The sequence below is a fragment of the Danio rerio genome, chromosome 17, assembly GCF_049306965.1.
Source record: "Danio rerio strain Tuebingen ecotype United States chromosome 17, GRCz12tu, whole genome shotgun sequence".
Classification (NCBI taxonomy): Eukaryota; Metazoa; Chordata; class Actinopteri; order Cypriniformes; family Danionidae; genus Danio; species Danio rerio.
Window position 1 is genome coordinate 14,515,097 of NC_133192.1, and position 6,609 is coordinate 14,521,705.

General features: G+C 34.8%; 1 long non-coding RNA gene across 1 annotated transcript; it reads right to left on the reverse strand.

Annotated features, from left to right (window-relative positions):
- Nucleotides 1-344: 344 nt before the first annotated feature.
- Nucleotides 345-5,976, reverse strand: LOC141378531 (uncharacterized). The gene is made up of 3 exons (XR_012393254.1): nt 5,901-5,976; nt 1,833-1,922; nt 345-1,646 (listed from the first exon to the last, which is right to left on the reverse strand). It is a non-coding gene; the product is annotated as an uncharacterized lncRNA (long non-coding RNA).
- Between the last annotated feature and the right edge of the window lie 633 nt (nt 5,977-6,609).

The window sequence follows — 6,609 nt, forward strand, 5'->3', positions numbered from 1 at the left end:
AGAAATCTGTCAAGTTTGTTGAAGAAAAAACATGGTTTGGGTTTACATTCAGTATGGGGGCGTACGAGAGGTCTGCAAAGTGGATAGCAACATCAAAAGTCTGAGGTATTAAGACATTTGTGCTGCCCATTACATTACATACCACAGGAGAGGGCAAATTCTTCAGCAGGATAGTGCTCCTTCTCATACCTCGGCCTCCACATTGAAGTTCTTGAAAGCAAAGAAGGTCAAGGTGCTCTAGGATTTGTTAGCCCAGTCACCAGACATAAACATTATTTAGCATATCTGGGGTTAGATTGGGGAGGAGGCATTGAAGATGAATCCAAAGAATCTTGATGACCTCTGGGAGTCCTGCAGGAATGCCTACTTGGCTATTCCAAATGACTTTATTAATACATTATTTGAGTCGTTGCAGAGATGTATGGATGAAATCGTTTAAGCTCATGGACATCATACACAATAATAAATCTGTTTACACTACACCATGACTTTATATTCTATACTGTACATCAGGGGTCACGAAACTTGTTCCTGGAGGGCCGATGCCCTACAGATTTTAGCTCCAACTCTAATCAAACACATCTGAACAAGCTAATCAAGGTCTTACTTGGTATACTTGTAACATCCATTCAGGCAAGTTAGAGCTAAACCCTGCAGGGACATCGGCCCTCCTGGACCAAGATTGGTGACCCCTGCTGTACATTATTTCTGATAAATGACAAAACTTTTTGTCATGTATGATCATATTTTGTTTTTGTAAAATAAGTGTAATCTAGAGGCCTTTGCCTTTCATATAAGCTATTTGGTACCAAATGATCAACTAGAAGTCAAGTTATTATTTGTTGTTCCTAAAACTTGGATAGGCGACTATTTTTTATTTTTTTAGTTTATTTGAGCACTTTTATTACATGAAGTAATAATTACAAAAAAAAATGCAATTTTTTCTTAGGGAAAATTTATCAGAATAAATAATGTTTACAGAATACTCCACTGCAATATCCCATATTTTCCCAGTGTTGTGCAGCATATTTTATTAAATTTACCACATAAAAAAACAAATATATATTCAGTGTTACTTTGAATATCCTGTCATTACCATTTAGAAATTAAAAATGGTGACATTTGTGTTAAATTGGTGCTGGATTTTGATCAGAAAATGTTTTTTGCAATCACATTTTTCCCCTCTTGGTTTATTCTCATCCTCATCCCTAATTAAAACCTCACAGGTTACAGAACATCATGTGCGAAACGAGCCTCTTGATTTCCCACTCCAGAGCCTCTTGTGAGCGGTTTGTGACTGGACTGCGGCCTCAGTCAGAAGCATCAATAATTGATCATGCAGAAGTGTTTTGCTCTTGTTCGAGAGATTGCCACCGTACTCGCACTGACCTGCTGAACTGCACCGTGGCACATCTCTCAGCGCGAGCTCTGTTTAAGCGCACGGATATCTGTCATGCTTTTAATCTGGGCCTCAGCAGGTACCGTCTCCTTCTCCTCCGTTTCTCTCTCATGCCGCCGCAGATGACAATCTGACAAATTTTAAATGAGACGTTCTTTGAAATGAGCACGCTCTCTGAGGAGCCGGGTCTATAGCAATCTCTCCTGCTCCTCCTCCTCCTCTTCTAGATCTACAACTCCATCACACGCTGCAGGAGAGCAAATATGAATGGACAGATTCAGGTTGTGTTCAACAGCACTTCAGGGTTAAACGCAACAATTTGTGCAGTGCCATGCTGATGCACTAATGCGGGAAAAATTGCTTTAGGGTTTTTGCTTTGTCCGTGATCTTGTGTTTCGTATCAAATGAAGGAGAAAACAAGCTTTATACTCACTTTGAAGGCGTATGGGGGCCTGAGTGATTCGTCTCACCTGGACTCTTCAGTGGTGAAGAGGATTTAGAGGTGCAATTTTTGAGTAATTTGCTGTGAAAGTGTGGTTGGTTGTTTGACAAGGTGAAAACAGAGGGTATTTGGTTACACACTGAATATCACATTACTCAGTGCACACTATGTTTGTATAATATGTATAAAGCACTGGGGCTTTAGTTTAGGGATGCACCTATATGGATTTTTTTGGCTGATATCGATAACTGATAACTCTTCAGACTTGGAGACCGATAGCTAGGCCCATACGGAATCTGCGTGCGAATTTCTTTTCTTTTTGTTTTTTTTTTTTTTTTTTTAAGCCCATCATTGATTCCATTTTTACTTGAGTAAATGTGTGTAAATCTATATTTATTCACTTTTTTAGATTAATTACAGTTATATTATTGACTATTATGAAAATGTTCATCTGATTTATGTACAATACAGTTTGTACAGTAATACTTTCTGTCTTTTAGTAGATATATTATACGAGAGACTTGCTTTGTTTACCAAATAAAGTTAATCTAATTGGATTTGCATTTAAAACATTAACTAAAAGTTAAAAAAATAATATTTTTTATTTCACATATTAAGGTTTGAGTTATGATGCACTATGATTTTTCTCAGCAGAAATAGCAATAAACGTCCGCAGATTCCGTCTGGCCCTACCGCCCATATGTATATAGTTGAAGTCAGAATTATTAGCCCTCCTGAATTATTAGACGGCTTGTTTTTTTACCCAATGTCTGTTTAATGGAGAGAACATAAACATAAAACATAAAAGTTTGAATTACTAATTTCTAATAACTGATTTATTTTACCTTTGCCATGATGACAGTAAATAATATTTTACTAGATATTTTTAAGACGCTTCTATACAGCTTGAAGTGACATTTAAACTCTTTTAACTTACTCTTTTAAATTGACTTAGGTTAATTAGGTTAACTAGGCAGGTTAGGGTAATTAGGCAAGTTATTAGCTGCGTCCCAAATGGCACACTATGCACTCATGCACTATGTACTTATGCACTTACACACTCAACAGGGTAGTATATGTATGTAGTGTTGTCCCAAATGGCACACTAATGTTTTTTTTACTAAGCGGAAATTCAAACCGTTTCCCTGATGCCAAATCATTGAAGTAAACGGCCGAATTATCAAATAATACCTGCCGTGAGTGTTGCCGCAATCACTATCGGGAGGCGCTATAATCACTCTCGTAAAAGAATTTTGCTTTCACAATCCAAATTAAATAAAGTTATTCAACATGTGCGTCCGATAGCTCCGCCCCTTCCGCTACGTAAGCAAACCTGCGGTCGTTGAGTGCGTGAAGTGTCCATCATTACACACTTCATTTTAGCGGCTTAATGAGTGCATCATCCGGGTAATTAAAGTGCACTTATTATTTTTAGAGTTTTCAGTGTGAACGCACTACTTACACTATTTATACTACAAAATGGCATAGAATAGTGCATAAGTATGCGATTTGGGACGCAGCTCCTGTATAACAATGGTTTGTTCTGTAGATTATCGAGAAAAAAAAAATAGCTTAAAGGGGCTAATAATATTGACCCTAAAATGGTGTTTAAAAAACTAAAAACTTTTTTTATTCTAGCCGAAATTAAACAAATAAGACTTTCACCAGAAGAAAAAAAATTATCAGACATACTGTGAAAATTTCCTTCCTCTGTTAAACAACATTTGGGAAAATTAAAAAAAAGAAGAAAAATTCAAAGGGGGGCTGATAATTCTGACTTCAACTGTATATAGGCCGATAATTATAAATATTTCAAAATTATATTTTTGTACAGCAAACTTCATAAAAGGTTGAACTGCTCTTATGATTGGTCTATACTCAAAGCAAAAAGCAATAATTTCAAAATTGCAAGGTGATTATATGGACCTATAATCACGATTTCACATATCAACATGCCAAAAATAAATTATTTCCTTTTTTCATAGCAAATTAACATGCAACTTGATTATTGCAGAAAAATATTAGGTTAAATAACAGAAAGAAGAAAGAGATGAAGAAGAAAGATGAAAGAGCTATAAGGACTAAAGCCAGCTCAAATGTTCTTGAATAAAATGTGTTACAGTAATGAACATATGTACAAATATGTCATGTCCGAAAAAGCCTTTTTTAGAGGTGTTGTGACAGTTCAGAGCCTCCATACAAGTGAAAAGCTAGATACAGATGTATTACTTTAGAAAATGCGGCATAGATTTATCTCATTTGGCATTTTAGATTCTTTTGAACACATGTAGCTGCTGCTTGTCAATCAGACAACGCTTCTATGTTCGTTCTTGCTGTCAATTGCGGGAAAAATTATTAATGAAAAGTTTATGATAAACCATTGTGAGTTTCACACAACTGCGGGCGCAGATTTGCCCTCGGAGTCAGATTTTGATTTAACATTTGAGTTCTGTACAATTACATAATTTATCGGCTTAAAGATATTGGTCTGATTTAGACATCGGATTGATATCGATGATTTTAAAAATAGCATTTATCGGCCTATAACGATATGGCCGCCAATATATCATGCATTGTTTAATTAAGAGAAAATTATATTTTGTAATGAGTAGCATAATTTTCAGGTTACAGTTAGGAAAAACTGATTGTCTGTCTGTCTATGCTTCTGTCATTTTTTATCTATCTATCTATATAAGTAATTCACAAATACATTTCTTCATTCATTCATTTTTATTGGCTTAATCAATCAATCAATCAATCAATCAATCAATCAATCAGGGGTCGCCACAGCAGAATGAACCGCCAACTTATCCAGCAAATGTTTTACACAGCGAATGGCCTCCCATCTGCAACCCTATTCACTATCTATCTATCTATCTATCTATCTATCTATCTATCTATCTATCTATCTATCTATCTATCTATCTATCTATCTATCTATCTATCTATCTATCTATCTATCTATCTATCTATCTATCTATCTATCTATCTATCTATCTATCTATCTATCTATCTATCTATCTCTCCATCGGTCCGTCCATCTATCATTATGTCTATCAGTATATCTATCTATGGTTCTATATAGCGGTCTGTATATTTATCTCTATGTATTGTTATGTCCATCTATTGGTCTATATGGCATTAGATCTATTTATTGTTCTTACATATTGTTTTAAAAAATCTATTGATGGGTATATTTATCTGTCGTTACATCTATCTGTTGCAGTGCATCCAAAAAGTATTCATAGAGCTTCACTTTTTCCACATTTTTTTGTTACAGCCTTATTCTAAAATGGATCACATTTATTTATTTCCTCAAAATTCTACACACAATACCTCATAATGACAATGTGAAAAAAAAGATTTTTTGAAATTGTTGCATATTTATAAAAAACCCCCCTGAAAAATCACATTTTCACAAATTGTTTGTTCGTTCTGTCGTTTGTTCGTTCAATTGTTCGTTCTATTGTTTGTTCGTTCTATTGTTCGTTCTATCGTTTAATTGTTAGTTGGTTCGTTCTATCTATCGTTCGTTCTATTGTTCGTTTGCTCTATCATTCAATCTATTGTTCGTTCTATCATCATATGTCTTGTTATATGTATGTATATATATTTATATTGTTCTATCTTTCTGTACTTAATGGTCCATCCATCGGTTCTATCTCTTCTATCATTCCATCTATCATTCTTTCATTCTATTATTAGGTTTATAGTTCTAGCTGTCTAACATTCTATTCTCCTGTTGTTCTCTCTATTATACTATATCTAGCATTTTGTCTGTCTATTTTTTTATCCACCATTTAATTGTTCTTCTGTTGTGCCTATTTATCTGTCTATATGTCTATTTATAGCTCATTTGTTTGTCTGTTCTTCTGTCCATTTGCTCATTTTTCACAGTTCATATTTTTCTCTCCTTTTTACGTTGTCTATCATTTTGCTCCACCTAGACAAGACAAGTTTAATTTTATAAACATGTATTATAATCAATAATAATGTTTGTTTTGGTTTATTTAAGTTCTAAACTTTCCAAGTGATTTTTATTTTTTGTACTGTTTTTACCTGAAGTTTTAGCAGTAGTCGTCTTGCTGTTCACCTGCGGCTCTGATCTCTGCACTTCACATCATGATCTAAAAGTGATGTGGCAGTTTGTTCATGCAAAAAATTAATTATTCAGTGGAAGACGGTGTACAGTGTGAGTCAAATACAGAAGGTCAACAGAGACCTGAATATGACTCTGAGAAATGATTAAATGAATTAATCACATATTAAGTACACTTTGGGATGCATGTCTTCTTCATTGTGCAGTGCCATTTTAATTGCTTAACCGAAAAAAAAAAATGATTATTTAGTAACAAAAACATCACAACATTCAGTCATAATGTTTATAAATCATTGCTTCATTTGTAGGGATGGTATTGGGTACCGAAAGTCGGTACTTCATCAGTATTGGTGCTACATTATAAAAGACGGAAGTATCGATAACCTCTGACGTTAACAATTCTGCTATCGGTGCTGAAGAATTATTGCTAAATAAACGTTACTTACAGTAGAGTAATTAACTGACCAACCTTTTCTAATTTGCAATATTTGATATTCGTCTGTACAGTTGGCAATCCCACATGAGAAATGCTCGTGTTTCCGTCAAGCGTGTCAAGTATAAAAGCCTTCACAGTTCTAGCTTGCACATAGCTTGCGACACAGACTCACACACACACACACAGCTCGTAAGCTTGAGGAGAGAACCAAACAGGTTGCATTTCCAGAGTGG